The sequence below is a fragment of the Sminthopsis crassicaudata genome, chromosome X (genome assembly GCF_048593235.1).
Source record: "Sminthopsis crassicaudata isolate SCR6 chromosome X, ASM4859323v1, whole genome shotgun sequence".
Lineage (NCBI taxonomy): Eukaryota > Metazoa > Chordata > Mammalia > Dasyuromorphia > Dasyuridae > Sminthopsis > Sminthopsis crassicaudata.
In genome coordinates this window covers 12,063,891-12,074,969 of record NC_133623.1, presented here as the reverse complement: position 1 = coordinate 12,074,969, position 11,079 = coordinate 12,063,891, and the positions used below count along the sequence as shown (strand labels likewise).

Sequence of the window (11,079 nt, the reverse complement as noted above, 5' to 3'; positions counted from 1 at the left end):
CATCTCATATCTCTTGAAATCAGTATTTACTATTTCCTCCACCTCTTTCTCCCAAGAGGAGAGGCTCCCTTCTTCCCAACAAGGCCAATCCTTCTACATGTAATCTTCATCACCTCCATTCCCTTCTCAATGTTTCTCTAATCCATCATTCACTTCCCCCCCCTGGCTAATTTCCCCGTCTTCTATGCCCTTAATTGTTTCTAAGGACAAAAGAAAAAATAAGCAACAACGAATAAAAAACAAATTGCAAAACAATTGTCAAGAAATACTTTATTTAAACTTTGAAGAGATATTGACTCAATAGTAAATTAGCAAAGCATTTCTTTCTTTTTGAAAGTATCTTTCTTACAGCAACTTTCAGTTTCAAAATCAAAACAAAATCCCAGGTCATATAGATGTTCACAGTACTTACATTTATCTAAACAACTTGCACATATGTTCAGTTCTAAGATGTTAACTGAATTTCTGGGACAAACATATTGCTTTTCTTTTTTAAATCAAAGACATTAGAGTTAATGCAGAATCCTAAAGATAATGTAGTAGTCACTAAGTTTTTCTTAAATCTTCACTTTAAATGCTGTTATTTCTAGCACAGTAAGCAGGCACAGTCTTTCATATGCTTAAAACTGAAATCTTTGGTTGCTACCCTGTCGGCTGGCTTGCACATTGAAGTCAACGATTTTAAGAATGTATACATTTACAACTTTGAAACATCAAGGAGGGTGAATACCCTAAGAGTGCACATTTCTGAGCATTTGCAATTATAACAACTGTAGTTGAAAACTTTATGCTATACTTCTGAAACAAGATCTCAAAACAGTACGGTTCAAAATAAAAAATATCAAAAAATTGTCATATGCACAATTTTCCACCATCTGTACGTCAAACATTTAGTTTACTTTTCACTAGAAAAAAAAATGCAATAGAAAACTAGAACCATGTTTCACTATCTTGATATTAACATTTATAGTTATTGTAATATTAACAATTAACAATGGCTAGTACTCATCACTAATGCTGACCAGTCAATTTCTGCTGAATTTAAGTAAATTTTAAACACATAAATGGTTGCTCACAACCGCTTGGCCAGTATATCTATCAACTAAGTGTTCTGGATGTGGAGAATCACTCATTTAATTCTGGGCCATCTTCTTCATCTCTTGCTGCCTGGCAGATCTTCTGGTCACTCTTCTTGGTCTGGTGTTTTTGGGTGCTGGAGGAGGAGGTGGCTGAGTCTTCTGACCTTGATCAGAAGAAGAGGCTGCCTGCTCCTGCTCTGCTTTCTGCTTTAACAGTGTCCAATCAAACATGAAGTCGTACTTGTAGTCTAGGCTTCTGAAGAGAATACGGAATAGCTGCCTGAGGTACAAGTAATCGGGTGCTTCTTCAAAGCGAAGGCCACGGCAATAATTAAGATACATGGCAAATTCTGACGGAAAGCCCTGACACAGAACATCAACAGGGATGGACATCTTCTTCTCAATGATTTTCTCATACTTTTGCTTTTTGGTTGCAGCCTTTATCCCCTGCCAGGGCAGGATACTCTTGTTGAAATACATCAGGACGTAACCGAGGGACTCCACATCATCCCGACGGCTCTGCTCAATGCCAAGGTGTGCATTGATGCTGGCATACCGGGCAGTGCCAGTGAAATTCTTATCTTCCCTGTAAGGTATATGTTGCTTGGTTCTGTTATCTCGGTACCGTTTAGCCAGACCAAAATCAATGAGATATAACTGGTTTAAACCTGAAAAAGATGGGTCCTGAGACCTATTAGCAACTGCTGCCCCACCTCTTTTTCTCTTTCCCCCTGAAGAACCACCCCTAGTATTACGAGGACGTGCAATACCCATCAAGAAATTATCTGGTTTAATATCTCTGTGTATAAAGCTCTTGGTGTGCACATATTCGATTCTGGTAATCATCTGGTCAGCCAACATCAGCACGGTTTTCAAAGTGAACTTCCGGGAACAGAAATTGAAGAGGTCTTCAAGACTGGGCCCAAGCAGATCCATGACAAGGATATTATATTCTTTCTCCTGACCATACCAACGGGTTCGGGGAATGCCCATCCCACCTTGCAGAAGCTTATAGAGCCGGCTCTCATACAGCAGCTGGGGGTGCCTGGCCTTCTGAGATTCTAGCTTCACGGCCAATTCTTCATTATTGGTGATGTTGATGGCCAGATAGATGTCGCCAAAGGACCCCGCCCCGATTTTCCGGATCAGCTTATATTTCCCTCCCACAATGAATTCAGAGCTAAGGATATTATTATTGCCACTGCTGCTACTACTCGCCATTCTGCGAGCCTGTGGAGAAGGAGAACCTCAGAGCTACTGAATAGGAGACAGAACAGGGCAAGACTCACGCACTAGGCCTGAGTTTACACAAACCAATGACAGACAGGGGCACTGAGCATCAAACAGGAATCAAGATAATACCAATGAGACCCGAAAACACCAATGCGTCCTGATAATTCTAACGAATCCCGGTAACACCTAAGAATCCCACCAACACCAGTGAGACTCGATAACACCAATGAGTCCCAAGACCCCTGGATACCCGGTGCGGCGTCCAACAGCAAGCTCCGGCTGCTCTCTGCTGCAGATCTGGGGTGGTTCAAGGTCCCACGGCTTCCACAACTTCGACCACGTTGCCAATTCAAAACGAGAGCCCCCGCTGCAAGATAAATAGAGAGTAGTAGGTGGCGCTGTAGTAAAACTTCCTCTCACCAACAGCTCCCACTGAATATATAAAAATCATTCCACCCACTCTACTGGCTTCCTATAGAAATTTCAAAACCCTACCCACCAGACTCTATAATCCTCACTAACTGTTGGCCTTTATATCCCCTTCTTTTCATGGGTACACTCCTTGAAAAATCTGTCTAATGCCTCTGATTTCCTCTCCTCTCCCTGACTCTACAATCTGGCTTCTGACTTCATTTCTAAAATTCAATTTTATTTTCAATTCTACATTTCCCCCCTTCACTTCCCTTCCCAATTTCCCCACCCATTGAGATGGCAGAAAATAATATGAAACCCATACAAACATATATGGTTATGCAAAACAAAATCCCTCATTAGCTCTGTAGAAAGAAAAAAAAAAGCAAGAAAAAGAAAATGTGTTTCAGTCTGCACTAGGAGTCCATCAATTTCTCTCTCTGGAGGTGCTTAATATGTATCATCATGAGTTCTTTGGAACTGTCACGGATCATTGTACTGATCAGTTAGTAAGTCTTTCACAGTTGGTTATCTTTGCTGTTCCTGTGGAAATTGTTCTCCTGATTCTACTCCCTTCACTCTGCATTAGTTCTTACAAGTCTTCCCAAGCTTTTTGAAAACCATTCCCTTCATCATTTCTCACCCTACAATAGGACTCCTATCACCATCTTATAGCACAACCTGGCCCAGCAGTTCCCAAATGATGACCATCACCTCAGTTTCCAATTCTTTGCTTCCGCACAAAGAGCTAGTAAAAATATTTTGGTATATATGGGTCCTTATTAAGCTTTTTCTTTAATCCCTTTGGGGTATAGACCTAGTAGTGGTAGCGCTGACTTCCAAATAGTTTTCCAGAACAATCAAGCCTGCTCTCAGCACCATCAATCATGTTATTAGTGTTCATATCTATCCACGGAGTGTTCCTATCTATCCTAACTGCCTGTTTTTGTTAATATCGGATAAATAAATGCTGTAATCCTTGCCCCACTGAATGTAAACATATAAACTAAATTTGAGCTCAACTTAATTGGATGTTTTTACATATTTAGTCACAGGAAGAATAGGACTGGACTGTCCATGGCATTAGGTAAGTGGATATAATAGTTTAACTGAGTATCTGAGACCCTAAATGGTTTGAAATCTATGCCTGACAATTTCCAGCTATTTATTATGGGTAGTGACTGATAAACTTCTTTGTTCTCTGCAACCCAGAAGGGTTGGATATGTTGGGCTTGTTTGAGTCACAAACATGAGAAAGCTTCTGATTCTCTGAAAACTTCCTGCAGAGGAATGTCTTAGTAATTCTAAGGACTTAGCATCTAGATGGTTGCTAATCAAAGCTGGAAATGGGGTATAAATACTACTACTAATAATAATGATAATAATAACTAATTTTAAATACAGTATTTCAAAGCTTGCAAAGTTTGTCATATAGACATTATTTCACTAGAGTTTCACAGCCCTGAGGGATAGGTAACGATAGGTATTATTATTCCCATGTTGTAGAAGACAGCTCAGAAAGAAGAAATTAACTGTCTAGTGTCACAGAGATAGTGAGTGTTAAAATTAGGATTTGAACCCAGTTCGTCCTGATGGCCAGTTCATCATTTTATATACTATGCCACACATAAAACCTTGAGCTCTCTCTGATGGCACTTAAAAATATTCTGAAGGCTCACTCCCTCATTCCCCTCTGTACCATAGGTCATAACCCTAGTCTCATTCGTACAGGCTTTTTAGGACCTGGTGATCTGAATCAGCAGAGGCCAGAAGCTTCTACAATCTTTTCTGCTATCCTCTTTTGGCTCTAGGGTCACTGAAATGAACACACACACATTACATATGTGCTGATATACACAGTCCCAGGTTCAATGAGATTAGCATATCTAAACACACAGAACTCATACATGGACACGCATGTCCATGCAAACACAGGGACAACAGGAAGTCATCAGATCCTGGCTGGAACTTCATGTGGGGACGCTTTAGAGGCTTGCTTCACATGCAAATTTTTTAGTAATCTGACTATTTCACTGACAGCATTCTGAAGCACTCCCTTCTAGATCTTCCTTTGACTTATAAAAAAGCCTCATTCTACATCTGATTGTATCACTAGGAAATAGAGAAACCATTCTCACAATCAATAAACCTGAGTAACACGCACAATATTTCATCACGTCAGATTTCCAGATTCAAACTTGAACACAAAGTAGGTGAGAATGAGCATGAGGGGCAACAGGGCAGAATTCAAACATGGCATACATCTAAAAAAAGAATGTACCTTTCCATATGCTTATGTTTACCTAAACCAAAGTAAGCTCAGTTTTGTGAATGTACCACTTGAAGTCCATGTTTTGAGATGTATATGGAGGAGTGATACAAGGGGAAATTATAAGTTTGTGCTTACATTCAGTTAAAGTATTTCTTTTTCTGCCTTCATGCAGTTTACACACTAATGTAGAAATCAAACGTTTCCAGCACAGCTATGTAAATGCCAGATCATTTGAAGAGGACAAAGATATTAACAGGGGTCAGGTAGAGAGAGGTAGAAAGGAAATTCAGAAAGTCTTTGCAGAAGGTCTGTGGCCTAGGCTGAAACTTAAAGGAAGATAAGGATTTTGACTTTGGACAAATTTAAGGAAGAAGAACATAGAATGCCAAGTTTGGAACACAGAAGGAAAATGTGCATAGAACAAAGAATTCAAAGACAGTAACGAGAGGAATTATCAACAACAATAATAGCAAATGTGGCTTAGATAGCGCCTTTTATGCGCAGGGCTTTTACAAATATTCTCTCGTTGGATCCCTATGACACCTCTAAAAGATAGACACTATTGTTATCTACATTTTACAGGTGAAGAAACTGAAGAAAATATAGACTGACATGCCTAACATCATACAGCTAATAAACGTCTAAGGCTGGATTTGAACAAGCATTCTGAGTCCAATATTATAACCATTGTGTCACCTAGAAAGGAAGGGGGCAGCCAGACCGTGGGGACCTTAAATGTGAACTGGAGAAGTTACAGTTTATCTTAGATGTAATATGGGGCCAGGGAAGATTGTGAGCAAAGAAGAGACATAATAGCATGAATAATAAGTGTTGCTCTTCAGTTGTTTTTCAGTCATATACAACTTTTTGTGATTCCATTTGGGATTTTCTTGGCAAAGGTATTGGGAGTGATTTATCATTTTCTTCTCCAATTCATTTTATAGATGAGAAAACTGAGGCAAACAGGATTAAATTACTTGTTCAGGGTCACAAAGCCAGTAAGTGTCTGACGCCAGATTCAAATTCACGAAGAGAAATTTTACTGACCCAACACTCTATCCACTGTGCCACCTAGCTGCAGTAACAATAAAAGTGATTTTACTTTTTAAAAAACACTTTAAATTGCATTTTATTTCATGAAGTTGTTGGGAAGATCAAATCATTGACTCAAGCCATAAATACCTCAATTATACAGAGAGAAAAACTAAGGATCACCGAGGCAAATTATGTATCTTAGTAGTCACCACATGATTAACTCCAAATTGAATACCTTCCTTTATGGTTGTGTCTTAAGAGTTTGGCTGATGTGTAGGATATAGGTTAGAAAATGTAAAGTCTGGAAGCATGAAGGCTAATTAGGAATACTATTACAATTCATCTGGCAGTAGCTCCCAGAGATATACTCAAGCAAGAAACTAAAAATGGCATCAGACTGAATGAATAATATTCAAGCAATCCAATGAGAACTTACAGTACCTTCATATATATATATATAAACTATACAAAAGAACTATACAAAAGGTCAGAAGCCAGAAGCCTAAGAGCAATAACAAGTGCCCAAACTAGCACATGTCCCCAAAATGTTATCATCCTGTGATGATTTGTGGTGGGCCGGAGTACATTTCTATAACTTGGAGAGAGTGACAACAGAGCGTTCTCCCAAGAAAGCACCAGGAGGAGTTGGAAACCAGTGCCAGGAAACAAATTTCAAGGAAACATTTGGAAGGTATAGAATGCTTTCGTGTTCTAGAAGTATTAAAGACAAATCCATGGATAATCTTGCTGAGAACAGGTCACTCCATGTCCGAAGGCTCCAAGGTCACTAAGCACTCAGTACTGAAACACCATTCAGGGCCAAAATACCGTGGTTTGAACCCCAAATATCCAGGAAAGACTAAACCTGGGAGATGGCGATCAGCCCGAGAACCATGTGACTCGGGTCAAGACCAAGCACACACAACTCAAAAGTACAGCCACAAAAAGGATCTAGGTCTAATATCAAGTTACAATTCAGAAAATTACCTTTAGGTTTCAGCTCACACTCAAAAAATTTCCAGAAACAAAAGATGGGAATATTAAGTGTTGGAGAGATCATGGGAAGACAGGCTTGAAGTAAATACACAAGTTAGCAATCCTAACAGTCAAATGTGAATGGGAAGAACTCATTAGTAGGGAAAACTTTGAATTAGGGAGACACTGAACAGATAGAATCACTTTATCCAATGGTTGATTCAGAAAAACACAGAATGACTTGGATTTATGAAGGAAGATACTATCTACCTTCAAATGAAAAGTAGAAATAAGCAGAGTATTGTCTTACATATATAGCTATATGTGTATGTTTATAGTTATCTATATGTATATTATGTTCATATACATATGTATTTTTGTTTAATTGTAGCATTCGTTAGAGTAGGAGGAGGGAGAATAAATAAAGCAAAAAGTGCACAGTGTAGAACAAAAGAAACCCTATAAGGAAACAAAGAAAAGTTAGATAGCTCTGAAAGCAAGGTGGAGTATTATAATATATAGATTTTCTTGAAATGGAAATTTATCATTTTATATTGAATTTTCTTATGTTCTGCTATATACATAGCACCTTTTTTTTCTTTTCTCATTTTGTATTTCAATTTAAAATAAATAAAATCACTCACCCTATGCATGTAATTGGGAAAGGTAAAGAAGAGAGCTGTCTTTTTGTTTAATCTTCAACTGTAGGATACTATACAGTATCTTAGGATTTGAAATTGTAAGAGTCTTTCCATCATCAGGCTTTCTTCCTAAGAGTTTATCAACTTTTCCTTATCTACTTTATTGTTGTTATTTAGTTGTTTCAATTATGACTGACTCTTCATGACCCCATCTGGGTTTTCTTGGCAAAGATACTAGACTAGTTTGCCATTTCCTTCTCTAGTTCATGTTACATATGAGGAAACTGAGGCAAACAGGGTGAAGTGACTTGCCCAGGCAAGCTAATTACAGCTAATAAATGGCTGAGTCCAGATTTAAACTCAGGAAGAGGATTCATCTTGACTATAGGTCCAGAGCTCCATCTGCTATTGTGCCACTTAGTTGTTCTAGCAGGGGTACATTTAATCCCAATGTTCTGAGGTATTCTACCCAAAAATAAACAAAGATAAAATGTTCTAAACTGGAAAAACTTTTTGAAAAAATTAAATCAAGAAAAATTCAACAAGTACAAGAAGTCAAAGTCAAAGCGAGAACTGTAGCATCAAGTATGCTTAGTGCCCTAAGCCTTTCCTTAATTTTATTTACTTATTTCTTTTTAGGATTAATTTTAAAAAATTTTGAATTCCAAGTTCTCTCCCTCGCTCTGGCTATACTCTCATCCTCAATTATACACGTCAAGTCATGTAAAATACTTTTTCATAATTTAACAGCTTTAAAAGAACCATGCTCATTTTGTACGCACCATCATAATGGGAGCTGTTGGTCTTGGGCACTTTGGGGCAAAAAAGAGAAATTAAAGAGATATTATCGTTGTCCAAAAAGACAAAAGATTTTATGTGCTTCTATGTGCTTGTACCCACAGAACAAGGCCATGAAAGTGGTGTCATTATAGGATAGTATGTTAATGTAACACATAGCGAACAGTGTAAATCAACTGAAAAAAAAAAAAGAATGTTTTAAAATTATAAAATACAAACTTGGCCTCAAAAAGCTCTAAGAAGATATCTATCTTCTACTACTGCTTTGCTGAGGTGGGAGGTCCACGGAGGTGAAAAATTGAATTTATTTTCAGATTTCATCAGTGTTTTGATCTGTTTTGATTTTTTTCTTCCACTTTTTTTTTCTTTTAAAATGTTTGTTATATGAAGTAGCTCTCTGGGAAGGGGAGGAGAGATAAAAAAAAGAAAATCTGAAGGATATAAATAGAAAAAAACATCATTACAAAATTATTTTTTAATTATTGTGGATCTTGAAGCCTTTCAAAAAAAGGGAACTTTATAATGAAGTCTAAGAAAAAAAATGTATTTTCCAGAATCATGATACGAATACCTAGAAAAAGTAAAGCAAAAGATACAAATTGAAATAAAAGTTCCAGATCCAAGTATTAAAAGAAAAATAACTAGCTTAGAACAGCAGTGGTAAACCTTACCCAAGCAATATAATCCCTGAAAACTATAACAGAAATCAAGGGCTTCGTGTGATAGCAACAAAAAGTAAAACAAAATCAAATATAAAAAATAGAAGAAAATAAAAGACATCTGCTGTCAAAAACAACAGACCTAGTTGGTTCTTGAAAACTATGGTAAAGAAAAAACCTGGACATTATATTTCTTTTGTTTTTAGAAGATATTTTTAGTCTGAGTGTAATACACATCAAAAAATGGGTATTTATATCATACACAAGAAAATAAAAAAAGAAGTTTCTATATGAACTGGCAAATCTCTATTGTATCTAGCTTGCTTTTCTTTTTTACGTCCATAATAAATTCAGCAGGTATCTTTCAAAGGTGCTAGACACTCTATTTCCAGAAGTCATCATTGAAAACTTCCCAGACCTGTTGAAATCAGAGAAGAAAGTGAATATAGAGAGCAGTTACACCTCCTGAAATACAAGAAGAAATCCAGTTTCCAAGTTCAGGGAAAAAATGCTATAAGCAGCCTGCCAGAACCCGCACAAGGAGCAAGAGTTTAGGACAGAATCTCAGTAGGCACCAGAGGTACTTCAGACAACTTGAGAGCAACTAGGATGAAGGGGAGGAACTCTTGGACAATAGATAATATTCCAAATGTCAAATGTAAAGGCTTGCAAGAAAGAATAACTTCCCCTGGAAAGCTGAGGAATGCCCTCCAAGATCACATCTGGGAAGGAACTTTGAAATGCAAGTAAAAGTCAACAGAAATGTAGAAACGTCAATTTATTTGAGCAAGGAAAAGGAGCTGATACGATGATGCATTGCTAGGATTCTAAGACAGGGAGAAGTAAGTGTCCCTTCAGAACCTTAATGTCTGCAAAGGGTATTGAGGGAACTAATTAAGGAAAACAGAGGATGTTGGTGAATCAATTCTGTTCTGAAGGTTTTAAGGGGAAAAGAAAAAGGGGAGTTAAAAGAAATATACCCAATCTAGAAGGAAGGAAGAAGGGGAGGAAACTTATTAGGGTGTGCATGGAAGAATATAAAATATGGAGGAAGGAATGGGGGAGAGATTAGATAAAACAAAGGAGGGTTGAACACACATACACACATATACACACACATTGCAATTTGGCGTAGAAATATATTAGATTTAACAGAAAACATGCAGGGATAGGAAGAGGAGTTATTTGAGGAATGATAATATCATGGAACGAAGAGTCTCAAGGAAAACAAACTTGCTGATTTTGAAACTGAAGAATAAGGAAGAAGAAAAGGCCCATCAATTGGGAAAAGCTGAGCAAATTGTACTTTATAAATGTAATGGAATATTACTGCATAATAATAAAAAACAAACTGAAAGATTCATATTATCTTCATATAGAAAGTAATCTAAACAGAACCAAAACACTGCCTTACACAATGACATCAACACTGTAAGGAAAAGGAACTCTGAAAATGCCTCCAGAGGACCTGCTGCAAAGTAGCTTACCCACCCTCTGACCCAGAATGGTACAAAAAGAGCCATTCATTTGAGCACAACTATGTCCCAAGAGCTCTCCTTTCTCCTATCTTCTCCATCTCAGATCCATTAGGACCGGCTCAGCACAGTGCTGGGCACGTGGGCATTTCACAAATATTACCGACCATCGCCTTCTTTACCCTTTTCTCAAACAAAGAGAATATTCTTCTTGGGACCAAAGTAAACCTCACCACAAGCACAAATGATCCCATTCGACCCCACCTTCTCTAGCAGATCACTCATCTAGGCACATGGGCCTTTCATAAATATTACTGACCATCACCTCCTTTACCCTTTTCTCAAACAAAGAGGATATCCTTCTCAGGGACCAAAGTAAACCTCACCACAAGCACAAATGATCCCATTCCACCTCACCTTCTCTAGCAGATCACTCACTAACTAGAAATGTATCCATGTCTCCCATCTTCAAAAAACTTTCCTTTGACCCTTCTACCTTTC

The 11,079-nt window shown here is 37.8% G+C and overlaps 1 pseudogene; it reads right to left on the bottom strand.

The window, feature by feature from the left end:
• Positions 1 to 255: 255 nt before the first annotated feature.
• The window catches only part of LOC141549263 (casein kinase I pseudogene), a 99,466-nt pseudogene continuing 88,642 nt past the window's right edge, over positions 256 to 11,079 (bottom strand).